This window comes from Castanea sativa, chromosome 1 (genome assembly GCF_040712315.1).
Source record: "Castanea sativa cultivar Marrone di Chiusa Pesio chromosome 1, ASM4071231v1".
NCBI classification, from domain to species: Eukaryota; Viridiplantae; Streptophyta; class Magnoliopsida; order Fagales; family Fagaceae; genus Castanea; species Castanea sativa.
Window position 1 is genome coordinate 22,151,171 of NC_134013.1, and position 16,408 is coordinate 22,167,578.

The window sequence follows — 16,408 nt, forward strand, 5'->3', positions numbered from 1 at the left end:
CGGCGGGAGTCGGTTGAAAAAAAAAAAAAACACGTGGCAGACGAGGCCTGATGCGGCACTGACGCGTGGGCAGTGGTGTCCCTTGCGCGTCGCCACGTCGCGCCGCGTCGGATGCGGGTGCGGCACCTCCGGCGCCGCGTCTGTGCATCACAGAAAGTAAGTTCACAATGGAGATTGCTGTTTTTTCTACTTACGCAAGTAAGGAGGACCATAATACCTGGCCGTCCCAACATCGCCAAGAGCTCCTCCAAGAATATCAAAGCATGAGCGAAGCAGAAGCAGCGTTGTTAAGAATGACTGCATTTTGTTCTTCTATATTCAAAACCATGTGGAAGCACTTATATATATATGCCTTTAAAGCTTTTCGTTCCTGAGCATTCTATGCTTGAAAGTTGCATCACTATTTATTCTGGGAAATTGGTGACAAAAATCATGATTTTTCTTATCAACTTTATCTTATCAAATCTCTTTACCTAGCATTATTGTTGGTGCAGTGTCATGATTATCTTCCTTGATAAGGAAGTCAAAGTGTGCATGTCTTACCACTCACATGAGCGTATAAACTGGTTTACAGCTTTTGAAAGAGGGGCAAAAATGGCCAAATACCACATTTTTCAAAAATTTGTAGCAAAAAAGCACTGTTTCAGAACTTATTAGTGATATACCATTTTTCAGGTACTTGAGCTCTACAAACTCGAGTTCCAAGTGGTACGAGCACAATAAACTTGAGTTCCCTCTAGTTCTGCCACCGTGGCACCATTTGACATAGCATTTGGGCATTAAAAAAATCCACTTGGTACTTGACTTTCTTGGACTTGAGTACTGTGCTAGTCTAATACCCAAGTCCATTAAACTCGAGAATCAATCTGTATGTGACTAAAAGTGCAAAAATCATGCCGATTGATACTCGAGTCCATGAAACTCGAGTACAGTGTTAATAGTACCTGAGTCCATTAAACTTGAGTATCAATCTGTATGAAAGGCCCCATTCTTGAGTGGAAAGCAAAATCATGTAGATTGATACTCGAGTCCGTGAAACTCGAGTATCAGTCTGTATAGGAGGCCCTTCAAGCCTTCTTCATTTTTTGCCCCTGAGTTGTCCACAACTTTGAGAACAATCCTCATCTGAATGAAAGTCCTTTGTTGCTGTAAAATTGCAAAGAGAAAGATTAAGTTGATTAAGGTAAGATCTTCTCTTTTTGAAAATGCGAGTATATTTTGTTTCAATTAGTAAATAAATTGTATTGTACAAATGAAATTCACAAGGTGTGGGTTTTATATTTTGGTTGTAATGGTGATTGATGGAATTTGCAAAAGATTTCAAAATGTTATTTAATTAATAAAAACCATAAAATTGAAAATTTCTAAGATATTTTACTTACTCATTTATGTCCAATGCATAAAAAATAAAAAATATTCATTTTTAAGTATTATTCCTCCAACAAATGATGTCCATTGTTCTCTTGGCCCAAATAAAAGGTTTATAAACATTGAAGGTTATGCCAACTTGTAAAAAGGTATTTAATTTGAACAATTTTTTGGCAATAATTATGTGAAACAATCTATCTTTTTCAATAATGTAAGAAGTTAACAATATGCATTTTTTTTATTGCAATGGCTTTCCATCATTGCATTTAAAATATATTAATGATTTGCATATATAATTATTGACATTGTTTCACTCGAAGCTAACATATTGAACCTAACATGTAATTTCATTAGTTACAAAAATTTGTTACAGTGCTTAATTACTCAATCACATGCTTAATACAACCTACTGGGCTAATTAGTACTCAACTGGTACTTGATGCTAGCAATGTGTGACAATTACAATGACTAATACCCTAACACAATCAAGTACACAGTAGCCACTTAGTCAATTACATTCAAGTAATAGTAGCAATATGCTCAAGCCACTCAAGTCTCAACGTAGCAACTCAAGCATCACAGGCACAATAGCTCACAAAACCAAACTCAGCAGCAAATCGTCTCAGCATCACATACGTACTGGCATGCTTTCCATAATGATCTAACAAAAGGATAGCTTGAAATTTAAGTATAATAATTTCCATTATAACTCAATCAACCATGAAGTCATGCACACTCAACTAGATCTTATACCCATTATTTGAATATAATAATTTCCATAGTAACTCAACAAAGCTTATTATCGGGGGTAAGAATGCTTAAATGCACATTTGGGCCTTGGGCCTGGTTTGTTGGTATAAGTCTGTTCAATCAGAGTCTTCGAGGCCCACAGGCCAGTTCGTGCTACAAGGGCAGAGGAATTGTCCGAGGAGGAGTATCTCCTCGGATGGGTCCAGCAAAGGCCATGGGACGGGCTAAAGGATTTAGAGACAGAGTTCTGAAAGATCTGTTGGGTAAAGGCGTGATCCAAGCACTCGTTAGAAGGAGGAATGTGTGAGAAATATCTGAGGGAAAAAACTGCTACCACCGCATTAAAGGCCCTGCATCTACCTCTCTGGCCGCATTAATGGAGAAATGACCTCTGAACAGTAATATTCAGCCGTCCAGCTATTATTTGAAGACTTCAAGAAGGTGGTGGATGGGACAAGTATCTAGGAGGAAAAACTTGAAGACCAATTGTAATCTTTTGCTTAGAGAAAGAAAGGCAATACAAGTGGTCCTCGGCTTACGTCTGAGGAGAGTTTTTTGTCATATTCATCTATTATTTGTATAGATTGCGGCATTCTAGCCTGTTTATCAACTCTCTAATATCCCTTAACCTAGATTTCAAACCCATACTTTACAAATTTCATTGTATAAGACTCTTTGGGCCTGGGTCCATCTAATGATTGGACCGGGTACAAATTGTGCACTTACAATTGGCGCCGTCTGTGGGAATCTAGTGTTGAAGGAATTGGAACATCATGGCAGACTTAAGTTCGCATCATGCAGAGTCTCAGGGGTCCCAGTGCGAAGATCATTTTGAGCGTCTTGAACGTTGGAGGGATCGAGAGGGAAGTGTGCATACAGTACACCCTGATGCAAGCCATTTGCGTGGTTGAAGCAGGGCCACCCATGAGGATGATGCCAAGGCCATGTAGAGGGAGATTGACCACCTTAAGAAAAAGTTACGCCGTGTCAGACGAAGGCGGGCTTCACCTTCATCCAATCTTTCCTCTGAGGGGTCCTATGGAAGCAGTTACAGTCCAAGGTTTAGGACTCCCCCTAGCGAAACCTTTTCTTACGAGAAGGATGAGCTTCCAAGTCGTAAGTATAAGAAGTTTCCCTCCAGGGGCTTGGGAAACGATGCTATGAGTCGAGCGTTGCACCAACTCTCCAAGTCACCATTCTCACGTAAGATTGAGAAGGGAAGGCTCCCACGGCGGTTCACTCAGCCCATCTTCACCATCTATAATGGCAGGACAGACCTAGTCGAACACGTGAGCCATTTTAATCAGAGGATGACGGTACATTCTCAGAACAAAACCTTGATGTGCAAAGTCTTTCCCTCTAGCCTGGGACCTGTTACTATGAGATGGTTTAACGGACTAAAGCCGGGGTCTGTCGATTCTTTCATGGAACTCACTAGGTCATTCGCGTCTCGATTCATTACATGCAGCAGAGTCCCTCAGCCTTTGGACTCATTGTAATCCATGGCCATGAAGGAGGGTGAGACTTTGAAAGCGTATTCTGACAGATACTAGGAAATGTTTAATGAAATCGACGGTGATTTTGACGAAGTGGCGATTAACACTTTCAAAGTGGGCCTCCCAACTGATCACGATTTAAGGAAATATCTGACCAAAAAGCCCGTGCGGAGTGTACATCGCCTCATGGATCCCATCGACAAGTACAAAAAGGTTGAGGAAGATCAACAACAAGGTAAGGGTAAGGCGAAGGTTATCCCTCAAGAGAGAAGGGATTTCAGGTCGGACAGGTACCATAACAATAAGCCGAGGAGAGATTTCTCTGGGCAATCTGGTTCAGCTACTCCTCAAGTAGTTAATACTGTATTTCAAGAACCAGTGCACCAATTCCTGGAGAAAGTCCACAAGAAACCCTACTTCAAGTGGCCTAGTAAGATGGCGGGGGACCCTACGAAAAGGAATCAGAACCTCTTTTGCCAGTATCATCAGGATGTGGGTCATACTACCGAGAATTGTTGGACCCTTTGGAACCATTTAGAGTAGCTTGTTAGTGAGGAAAAATTGAAGCAGCACCTGTATCTACCCAACGGACAAGGAAATCATTCGGGTTTAAATAATCAGAAGAACAACTCATCTCAGCCGCCCTTGGGAACAATTAATGTCATCTTCGCTGCACCTAGCAGGACCAGTTCCTGTCCTACAAGGGTGCTGGCAGTGTCACATTCCTAGGCCGAAGAGTCTGGCTCGAGGCTGAAGAGTCTGGCTCGAGGCCGAAGAGTCTGACTCGAGGCCGAAGAGGATCAAAGGGAGCACGCCTATTTTAGGATTCTCTGATGAGGATAAGGTTGGGACTATTCAACTGCATGACGATGCCCTGGTGGTCACATTGAGGATAGGGAATTATGTCGTTAGGAGGGTGATGGTCGATCAGGGTAGCGGTGCGGATATTATGTACCTTGACTTATTCAAGGGGCTTAAGTTAAAGCTGGAGGATCTCACTCCCTATGATTCGCCGTTGATAAGCTTTGAAGGGAAGACCATCATACCAAAGGGACAAATTCGTTTGCCCGTACAGTTGGGTCCGGAAACAGTCGATGTAGATTTCATTGTGGTTGACGCATATTCTACATACACGGCCATCGTCGCAAGGCCTTGGCTGCATGCTTTGGGTGCTGTCTCCTTGACTTTACATGTTAAAGTGAAATTTCCCTTGGGTGGATTGATTGAAGAAATTTTTGGGAGCCAATCAATAGCAAGGCAATGCATATCGGCCGCAGTGCTGCATCAAGCCGAATCAGAATCCTCAATCTCGGCTATGAAAGACTTATAGCAATTAACAACTCTGGATGCGCCTGGTGCGGTGACAGCAGAGGAGGCCACGTGTAAAGAGTTGAAAAGATTTCTCATAAATGATGACCCCGAAAGGTTCTTTCAAGTTGGGATACAACTACCACACCAAGAGAAGATGGAATTGGTGATGTTTTTGAAAAACAATATCGATGTTTTTGCATGGGATCCTTATAAGGCTCCGGGGGTTGACCCAAGTTTCATTTGCCATCATTTGAACGTCAATCCTGCCGTTATTCCCAAGAGGCAACCACCTCAGCGTTCTTCGAAAGAACATGCCGAGGCCGTCAAGGAAGAGGTGCTCAAGCTCAAAAAAGCTAGGGCTATTAAAGAAGTTTTTTACCCAGAATGGTTGGCGTACACTGTCGTAGTAAAAAAGAAGAGCGAAAAATGGAGAGTATGTGTGGACTTCACAGACCTGAACAAAGTCTGCCCAAAAGACTCGTTCCTGATGCCTCGCATCGATCAGCTAGTGGATGCTACGGTTGGGCATCCTCGGATGAGTTTTTTGGATGCCTTCCAAGGTTATCACCAAATACTTTTAGTGTTGGGTGATCAGGAGAAGACTGCCTTCATTACTCCTACGGGAAATTATCACTATAAAGTGATGCCATTTGGTTTGAAAATGCAGGGGCTACTTACCAAAGGATGATGACCAGGATGTTCGAATCGCAGCTTGGGAAGACCATTGAGGTATATATGGATGATATGGTAGTGAAGAGTAAGACAGTACCTATGCATGTGAAAGATTTGGACGACACCTTTCAAACACTTAGGAAGTACAAGCTGCGCCTTAACGCCTCAAAGTGTTCTTTTGGGGTGGGCTCCGGAAAGTTCCTAGGCTACATGGTGACTCATAGAGGAATAGAGGTAAATCTGGTACAGGTCAGAGCCATTCAGGGCTTGCAACCACCTCGAAATCCGAAAGAAGTTCAAAAATTGACCGGGATGACTACTGCTTTCAGTAGGTTTATCTCTCGGTCCGCTGATAGGTGTAGACCTTTTTTCCAATTGTTAAATAAGTGGAAAGGATTTCAATGGTTCGAGGAGTGTACTATAACTTTTCAGCAACTTAAGGAATATCTTTCCCGGCCACCCATCATGTCTCGGCCGGAGGTCAATGAAATCCTGTTTGCATACCTAGCTGTAGCTATCTATGCAGTCAGCTTGGTTCTGATAAGGGACGACGGTGGAGTACAAAGACCGGTTTATTATGTTAGCAAATCTTTGAATGAAGCTGAGGTGCATTATTTGCCTTTGGAGAAGGAAATTCTGGCCGTAGTCCATGCTACACGAAAGCTTCCTCACTACTTCCAATCCCACACTGTCGTGGTTTTGACTCAACTGCCTCTCAAGTTAGTATTGTGAAGTGCTGACTACTCGGGGAGGGTAGCCAAGTGGGGAACTATTCTGGGAGCTTTCGATATCAAATATATGCCGCGAACCTCAGTGAAGGGCCAGGTTCTCGCTGATTTGGTGGCAGAGTTCGCCGAACCATCGTTAGAAGAAACTGCAAAGGAATCGCACATTGATGAAAATCAGTTGGCATGATCACATGCAAAGGGCCTCCAGTTTGGAAAGCGTATGTTGATGGGGCAGCAAACCAAAAGGGATCAGGCGTTGGACTTGTTTTGGTATCCCCTGAGGGAATTACCTTTGAGAAATCTTTGAGATTAGCGTTCTCGGCCACTAATAATGAGGCTGAGTACGAAGCTGTCTTAGTCGGTATGGATATGGTTCGGAGAATGGGGGGAAAGGCAGTTCATATGTCCTCGGATTCTCAATTAGTTGTGGGCCAAGTGACAGGGACCATGGAGGCTAGGGATTCAAGAATGTAAGAGTACTTGACCCAGGTCAAATGTTTACAATCCAAGTTTGATTCTTTCATCCTTTCGCATGTTTCTATAAGTGGAAACACGCATGCGGACTTGTTGGCCACTTTGGCGACGTCCTCGGCTCAATGTCTCCCTGGGATTATCCTCGTCGAAGACTTGTTGAAACCGATTTTAACCACTGCAAGTGCCGTCCGTATCCATCTGATAAGGTTCAGACCAAGCTGGATGGACCCCGTAGTTTCTTTTCTAAAAAGTGATGTTGTGCCCGAGAAGAAGTCTGAAACAGATAAAATTCGTGAAAAGGCACCTCGATTCTGGTTGTCTGAGGATTAGAAGCTGTATAAACGCTCTTTTTTCGGGCCATACTTGCTATGTGTACACCTTGAAGCGACGAAGACACTTTTGGAAGAATTGCATGAGGGAATTTGTGGAAGTCACACTAGGGGAAGATCCTTAGCCCATAGAGCTCTGACTCAAGGATATTGGTGGCCCAATATGTAGAGAGAGGCTCAGGACTATGCAAGAAAATGTGACTAGTGCCAGAGGTTTGCTCCCAATATTCATCAGCTTGGTGGTGTCCTTAATCCTTTGTCTAGTCCTTGGCCATTCGCTCAATGGGGACTGGATATAGTTGGGCTTTTTCCGAGGGCTGTGGGAAACAAAAGGTGGCTACTCGTGGGAACTGATTATTTCACCAAGTGGGTCGAAGTTGAGCCTTTATAAAATATTAGGGATGTGGACACTAAGAAATTTATTAGGAAGAACATTATCACTAGATTTGGGGTACCTCGCACACTTATTTCAGATAATGGCGTGCAATCTGATAGTAAAGCTTTCAGGAAATATTGTAATGACTTGGGCATCACAAATAGATACTCCACTCTAGCTTATCCTTAGGGAAATGGTCAGGCCAAGGCCGTTAACAAAGTTATAGTCAGTGGATTTAAGAAGAGGCTGGATGACGCAAAGGGTAGATGGGTAGAGGAATTGCCACATGTTTTGTGGACATATCGGACTACGCCGTGAAGATCCACTAGAGAAACACCCTTCTCCATGACTTACGGGGCTGAGGCGGTGATACCTTTGGAATCTGGGTTTCCCACATTGAGGACGAGTTCTTTTAGCCCGGGAAATAACGATGGCCTCTTGGAGAAAAACCTGGATCTGGTTGAGGAACGGCGAGAGGCCACCATGGTCCAAATGGCTTATTATCAGCAGAAGGTCAAATGAGGATATGATGCTCATGTGAAGCTAAGGCCACTAGCGCCTGGGGATTTGGTGTTGAGGAAAGTCAGGGGTACTTCCAAAAATCCAGCGTGGGGAAAGCTAGCACCAAATTGGGAAGGACCATACTGAATCATTTCTGTAGTAGGCATAGAGTCATATCACTTAGCTGATCTAGATGAAAAAATTGTACTACGCTCTTGGAATGTAAATAACCTACGAAAGTATTATTATTAATAAAAAGCACTTTTGTTATTCGTTGTTCAAATTATCATTATGTAACAGTTCGATTTACTTATTTCTAAATATCAAACAGAAACTTGGTCATGTATGGTCCCGGACCACATACCTCGTGGAAATTGATATCTTATTGATTGTTAAACAGAACCTTAGTTATGTCGGGTCCTCAAACCTTCTACTTTGGGGAAATTAACATTTTAATTCGCTATTTCTAAATATCAAACAGAAACTTGGTCATGCATGGTCCCCGGACCACATACCTCGTGGAAATTGATATCTTATTGATTGTTAAACAGAACCTTAGTTATGTCGGGTCCTCGGACCTTCTACTTTGGGAAAATTAACATTTCAATTCGCTATTTCTAAATATCAAACAGAAACTTGGTCATGCATGGTCCCCGAACCACATACCTCGTGAAAATTGATATCTTATTGATTGTTAAACAGAACCTTAGTTATGTCGGGTCCTCGAACCTTCTACTTTGGGAAAATTAACATTTCAATTCACTATTTCTAAATATCAAACAGAAACTTGGTCATGCATGGTCCTCGGACCACATACCTCATGAAAATTGATATCTTATTGATTGTTAAACAGAACCTTAGTTATGTCGAGTCCTCAGACCTTCTACTTTGGGGAAATTAACATTTCAATTCGCTATTTCTAAATATCAAATAGAAACTTGGTCATGTATGGTCCTCGGACCACATACCTCGTGGAAATTGATATCTTATTGACCGTTAAACAGAACCTTAGTTACGTCGAGTCCTCGGACCCTCTACTTCGGGAAAATTAGCAGAAATCGTGCCTTATGAGTGTTGATGCGTTGATGAGCCACAGTAAGTTTGGTGGATTACTTTATGCCCCAAACTAAATGCTAAGTTCAGTTTTAGATTGTGTATTGCTGTATTGCATATATTATGGTTTTGAGGCATAATTACATATATATACTAAGTGTATGTACTTTTATTTGAAGTTACTGCTAATCGAAATGTTGTAAAGACTTTACTATGTATTAGGAGGTGGAGTTAATTGTTCCACTCATGTAATTTTGCACTAAGGAGAAGCAATTAGTATTTTTGTACTGAAGGTTGGAAGTCAATTGAAGATCAAAACTTTCCAATTTCTTATTAATTTTGTCAAGATATACACTGGAAATGAAAGTCCTAATACAAAAATTATTATATGAGAAAAGGGAAGGGAGTCCTAACTGGCCTAGGTCTTAAACCTTGGTAGGGGGGTCCTATTTGGATGTGCTGGTAGCCCCTTTTGCTTTGTTGTCATCCTCTGTTTGTTTTAGCTCCATTTCGAATGAGGTCTGGACTTGTTTCCCTTTGTCTTTTGCCACTGGTGGAGGAACATTGGGCTCGGCATTCTTGCTCGGAGGCTTCTCGGCTTCGTCACCTTGTTCCTTCTCTTTGTCAGAACTAGAAGGTTCTTTAGGAGTTGGAATGGGCTCTAGAATGATGGATGGATGCGTTGAAGGCGCTGTCTCGTGGGTAGGTGCGACAGGAGGAAGCTCTTCGAGCACTTGGATGTCCAGAGGAAGCCAAATGTTTTCAATTTTCCTCAACTCGAACGTCGTGGGAATCCCTGCCACATTCAGAGCTTCTGCCCACACTTGTTGGCAGTACTCCCTGCATAGCTCTGCGAACTCCTCTGCCAGTTGATTTTCTGTCGCCTCAACCCCTTCTTTGTAAGCAGCCTTCTTGGCAGCCTCCATGCTTTCCTTAAGGGTACGAGCCTCTTCCCTCACTCGAGCAAGCTCTTTCTTCAGGTTAGAGTTTTCTTGATGGGCTTTGGACAAGTCCTCGTCCTTTTGACGTAGAAGTTTGTGTTGCCCCTCCACCTGAGTTTTCATCGTTTTAAGGCTGGCTTTGGCACCATCTCTCTCCCTCTTCTCCTCTGTAAGCTGCTTGGTTAGGTTCTCGTTCTCCACAAGGGCTTGGCCTAAGGCCTTCTCGGTCTCCTGTCTGACCTCAAGTTCAGCTGCAGCCTTCTTCCGAGAGTCTTCCACCCACTTTTCTGTAGCAAAGACTTCTTGTATGGCCTGCGTTAAAGTATTAAAATAAATGCATTATTGTTAAAGTAAATTCAAAGTACATGTGAACGATTTTTTCGCTAAAGTGTAATGAAAGCAGTAAGGTGGGGGTAAATACGAGACACTCACCAAAGCCAAGTCCCTTTTGAGAGAGAGAAAAAGATGTGGTTGAGTCATCTTGTCTAGGGCATCCATGTCCTTTGGTAGGAGAAGAGGCCGTTCCAAAGCTTCAGCCAGGTGATGAGCGTGTCCTTGCTGGAACAGCCTGATGCTGGATTGGCAAGAGATTGGGGCCCCATTTAGCTTCAGTTTGGGAGACCAGTTGGCCTGTGTACGGCGTACCTCGGCCAGGTCACTGTTCTCCCCACTCTTCACCGAAGAGGCGCGAGTTTTACCTTGGCCTTCTTTCTGTTGTTGTTGTTGTTGTTGCTTGAGTTTCTTCAGCCTTTCCCTCTCTGTCTCCTCAGCCTTGTTCTTTCTCTTCTTCTTAGGATCTGGGATGTGAACCTTGGGGTCTGTAGGAGGAGGGGGTGGTGGCAGAGGGGGAGGGATCTGTGACTCAACCGCGCCTTTTTTAGAGGCTTTTGTGCCCCTCTTAGACATCAGCTTCCTAAGAGTAGACATGTCGTCTTCCTCGGAGCTAGAGTCGGGTTGTCCTATTATTAAACCCTTTATGCCAGAAGTTTCTGCAGGCACGTGCTCTTCATTCGAGAGGATGATGAGTTGATCCTCTCGAGGTCTCTCAGCTTCTTTAAGGCGAAACTGTTCAATTTTCTCGTCAAGCGATCGTTGCGAAGATGACGGTTCTTCTCAGATGGCTGTCTTCTGGGAATGCGCTGAGAGAGGAACTGCAGTGATGGGGTGAGAATACAATATGATGGAGGGGTCGTCTGGGAGTTCGTGGTTAGAAAGGAAGCCTCGTAGTGAAATATCTATCCTTTTGCGTCGTTGGTCTCCTACGGTGATCGCGTTGTCAATCTCTTGAAAATCGTCTGATAAAGGATTGTATCCTAATATCAGGTGGGTTGATCTCACTTGTAGGTCTTCGCTAACAAACACTTCAGATCGAAGAACGCAATTAAGGTCCGCGACGCTGCAAAGGCTTAGACGTGGTCGTACGTGTTGTTTATCTGTGAAAAACATCCGAGGAGATGAGCATGGTTAGATCAGCAATGAATATCAAAGAAAGGTGTAGTAATACGCAATGCAACCAAAAACGGTAAAGTTAATGGGACTAAGTTACAGGTTAGGGAATCTAACTCCTATGGAGTCACACCTGGGTCTCCCCATTCGACTAGGCAGTGAGGACCGTCAGACCAGTTTCCCGGTGTGATAAGATAGTCGTCTTTCATGCCTTTGTTGGATTTGGGAAGACAGGATATGAGCCTAACAATGTTAGATCTGGATTTAAGGTAATATCCTACGCCTTTAAGTTTATGGCACTCGTATATGTAAACGACGTCGTGCCATGTGAGGTTCAGACCTATTTGTTCATTTAAAGTGTCAACACAACCTAAGACTCTAAATACATTTGGTGTGCACTGATCTGGGCATAACCTATAGTTACGTAGGTATTCGCTGGTTACGTTTCTCATGGGAAGGGTCATCCCACCTTCTAGGAATGTGATGATGGGGATGATAACTTCTGCCTCTCTTCTAGCATTACCTATGGCTTCTACTGGGCAATATCTCAAGCCTACGTCTTGGGGAATATGATATTTGGCCCAAAACCCTCCATACCGGCGTCAGTATCTACTAAACACTTAAATCTACCCATCTGGTGAGAGTGAGAATGAAAGTTTAGAGAAGGGGAGGGGTCTAGTTGGTGGCCGAGGACAGAAGCCGAGGAGAAATGAGTAAAGGAAGTTGAGAACTTACGGGAAATAGTTAGGTGATTATTCACGAGCTTCTTGAGAGGAAAGAGAGTGAGTAACTCTTAGACTTGATTGATTTCAGAAAGGATGGATGGAGATTCGGTTTCCTAGGTGTTTTGGTGTGTGGGAGGCGGCTTCAAATCATAATTATCCCGCCCAAATTTTTAGAGTGAACCCGGACCGTTGAATGTGTATCTCACCGTTGAGCGTGGGGAACAAGACGTAACTTGCAGTCATTAATGCGAGTGTTCCGGGTTTCGAAGCGTCAGTGGCGGTTTTAAAGGAATGAAAGGACCCCTACATGTGTGGCGGTATGCAAAGTGTGTGGAGGGTGCGCTGTTGGTTCAAAACTTCATTTTTCCCCCCATCCTCCATTTCTCTCCTCGGATGGTGGGAAAAATGAAGTTTTGAGGGGCTATTGTCGGGGGTAAAAATGCTAAAATGCACATTTGGGCCTTGGGCTTGGTTTGTTGGTATAAGTCTGTTCAATCAGAGTCTTCGAGGCCCACATGCCAGTTCGCGCTACAAGGGCAGAGGAATTGTTCTAAGAGGAGTATCTCCTCGGACGGGCCCAGCAAAGGCCATGAGACGTGCTAAAGGATTTAAAGACAGAATTCTGGAAGATCTGTTGGGTAAAGGCGTGATCCAAGCACTTGTTAGAAGGAGGAACGTGTGAGAAATATCTGAGGGAAAAAGCTGCTACCACCGCATTAAAGGCCCTACATCTACCTCCCTGGCCGCATTAATGGAGAAATGACCTCTGAACAGTAATATTCAGTCTTCCAGCTATTATTTGAAGACTTCAAGAAGGTGGTGGATGGGACAAGTATCTAGGAGGAAAAACTTGAAGACCAATTGTAATCTTTTGCTTAGAGAAAGAAAGACAATACAAGTGGTCCTCGGCTTACATCCGATGAGAGTTTTTTGTCATATTCATTTATTATTTGCATAGATTGTGGCATTCTAGCCTGTTTATCAACTCTCCAATATCCCTTAACCTAGATTTCAAACCCATACTCTACAAATTTCATTGTATAAGACTCTTTGGGCCTGGGTCCATCTAGTGATTGGACCGGGTACAGATTGTGCACTTACACTTACACTAATAAAAGAAATGAGAAATATAATGAGAATTTCTACCTTAAAGGAGACTTGGGAAGACACTATTTCATAGAATCAATTCAAATTGATAGGGATCAAATTCAGAAATTAAGAGTATGAACTATGAACACAACCTACCACAAGCAAGGAAAATAATTATTAGAAGGACCAAAATTTGAAAATTCCAACAATGATCAAGAAAATTAATATGTACTAGAGCCGTTTTTGTTCATAAAGGACTTAATTTATCAAACTGCATATAAGTTCATGACCAAGAAAATTAAGTAGACCACAACATGACTGAATCATGGTTTCAATTAGCACCAAGCCACAAGTAGCCCCATAACTAGCAGTTCCTTTACCTTAAAAAAAAAAACCTAACAGATAAAATTGAATAGGATTATTTATGGTTCTTTGTTGTTGAACAATAATGAAACAACTTTTAGAAAGTAAAAATTAGAATACACCTAACACACACCTGGTGAATCTGATATCAGTTGGTAATTATTATTGCCCATTAACATAACTGATAGTGAAAACAAAATCAACAAGAAAAAATTGAAAAATGTAGTAAAAGAAATGTAAATGTATCCTTATAATTCCAGGTTTGATTTTGATTTTTTTTTTTTTTTTTTTACTTCTCAATCTTCTGATCCTCCAATACCATAAAAGGATCTATCGGTCTAAAGTTTTTTAAAAAAAACATTTATATAATGGGTAAAAATAATACATAAGCATACTAATTTCAATCTCAGGTGATCCAAACCTTTAACCTACCAAATAAGGTGCTGACGTGGTAACACCGAAACACTATAGTAGAAGCACACAAACGAACAAAAGTCTAGCATAGGCTTTTATATTTATAAAATTTTACCTTATCCACACACACACGCACACAAAAATGAAACAGAACATAAAACAATCCAATCTTAAATTGGAGAAAAGAACACTCATTGCTAAACTACTATTGGATCAGCAGTCCAAAAATACTAGTTAAAAAGATGGATAATCTAAAATGTGTAAATCCATGCACATGTATTCATATAGCATGCATTTTGATCTTATGGCATATATCATGCATTTTGTTTCAAGTTGCACTTAGAAGGATGTCACGGTTCAAACTTAGCATACCTAGTCCGCGAGACCACCACTCGTCGGTACCTCGTTCCGCTTAAGGCATGTTCTTCAGTTATGCCCCTCTTGGTCACACAACCCGCATTACACCTTCCTCCCCCCCTCCTTCCATGGTGTGGTTCTCGGCCGTTTTCCTCCCTCGTCTATCTCATTCCTGATTCGTGTTGAGACAAGGCGACCTTTCTCTCGGATCAATCAGGAGTTAAGGACGACCCCTCGAGTTTCTTTAGGATCTAGCCATGATAATCTATCTTTCAACGCAGGGAAAACGGGAGCATAGCTCCAGAACAATGCATACACACTATAGCATGGGTCAATGTACTGCTCTGCATCATGTCAATACCTAATACAAATTGCAATGACATGTGAACATGGTATCTTGTATAGTTTCCATTTCTGACATGTGCAAGTTCTTTGCAGTAGATTAACTCCATGTGTGTGATCCCTATGTCCAGCAGTCCCTGGATTATGCAGTGTATCTACTTGATATGATTGTTGTTGCGCGCTCAATCTCATCACTAAGCATGTAATAATTACACTTCAAACTTAAATTCCAAAAATCTTTCTACTACATATATTGACTGCGATTTTGGACAAGTGCATACCTCACCTGCCAAAAGAGTATCCCAAAGCAAACTTGAATGATGCACAGCTTGCCTTGTTAAGACAATCCCTATAGAGGGCCCCGCTCGATGTGGGTCCATATCTGGCATAAATTAAAGGTGATTAATGGCCCATTAAGTGACTACTGGCCCATTAGGTCAAATGCAAAACATAAACATTCTAATTCTCTTTTTAAGGGGCATGGCACATGAGGTAAATTCACATAATTGAGTTCCTACTTTTTCTTTAATAAATTTCTTTTATTTCATTCAAGAGAGAGTGGCTATATACCTTACAAGCAGATTCAATGATCTACTAGATGAAGAAAAAAATGTCATTTGTGTTATAGTTTATTGGCAAATTTAAAAGAAAGAGAATTGCATTAGGGTAAAGTGAAGCCATTTGTTTTGGATGTGTTTATGCCTAGTAGGTAAACAAAGTCATGACATTACAATGGGCAAGGTATCTAAACTACAAGCATGATCTTTGAAATTGGTAGGCAGTTCACAATTAGAAGTTGAAAGTATTATGCATCTTTTAATAGGTATTATGCAATCCAAACACACATCTTTTACTTGAACATCTAAGGGTTATCATGCATTTGGTGACAACAGCAATCAGAGGAAAATTCACTTCAAATACATAAACTTTCTTCTTCTTCTTCTTCTTATTTATTTATTTATTTTTAATTATAAGCATATTTGACTGAAAATGGCAATAATATATATCTAATGTAGCCTTTACTAATTTCATAAAAAAAAAAAAGAATTAAACTTTAGAATGTTAAGTAGGTTACAACATATTCAGCTAATAGAAATAGAATACATCAGCATACAAGATAAAACATTTTCACCCCTAAATGAGAAAGTCACAAGTTTTAGATAGAAGAAATTTCTAAAATGAAAGTCTCTCTACATTATTAAAATCAACCCTCACTTTAATAGTCCAAGCATCCTATTAATTATTCAACAACATCAAGCCCCAAAAAAATTTAGGCTTAGCTATGGATCCTCTACACACTAATAGGGATCTGCCGCATATATTCTAAGCAACCAACTCAGTCTCACAAATCAAATATGGCCTCAATGAGAACGCTAACTGTGTCCTACAATGACTGATTGCTCTAATAACACATGAAAATGTTCATTAAAAAAAATAAAAAATTACACCACAAATACCCACAAATACTGACATATACCCACAAATAACCCTAACCCCCAATGGTCAAACAAATATTGAGATAATGAGACATATATTGTGATTCCAAATTGAAGATGTAGACTGAGACTGAGAGTGAGAGTACCGAGCGTGAGCAAGGGAGAGTACAGAGCAAGAGCGAGACTGAGAGGGAGACTAAGAGCGAGAGGAAGACTGAGAGGGAGACTAAGAGCGAG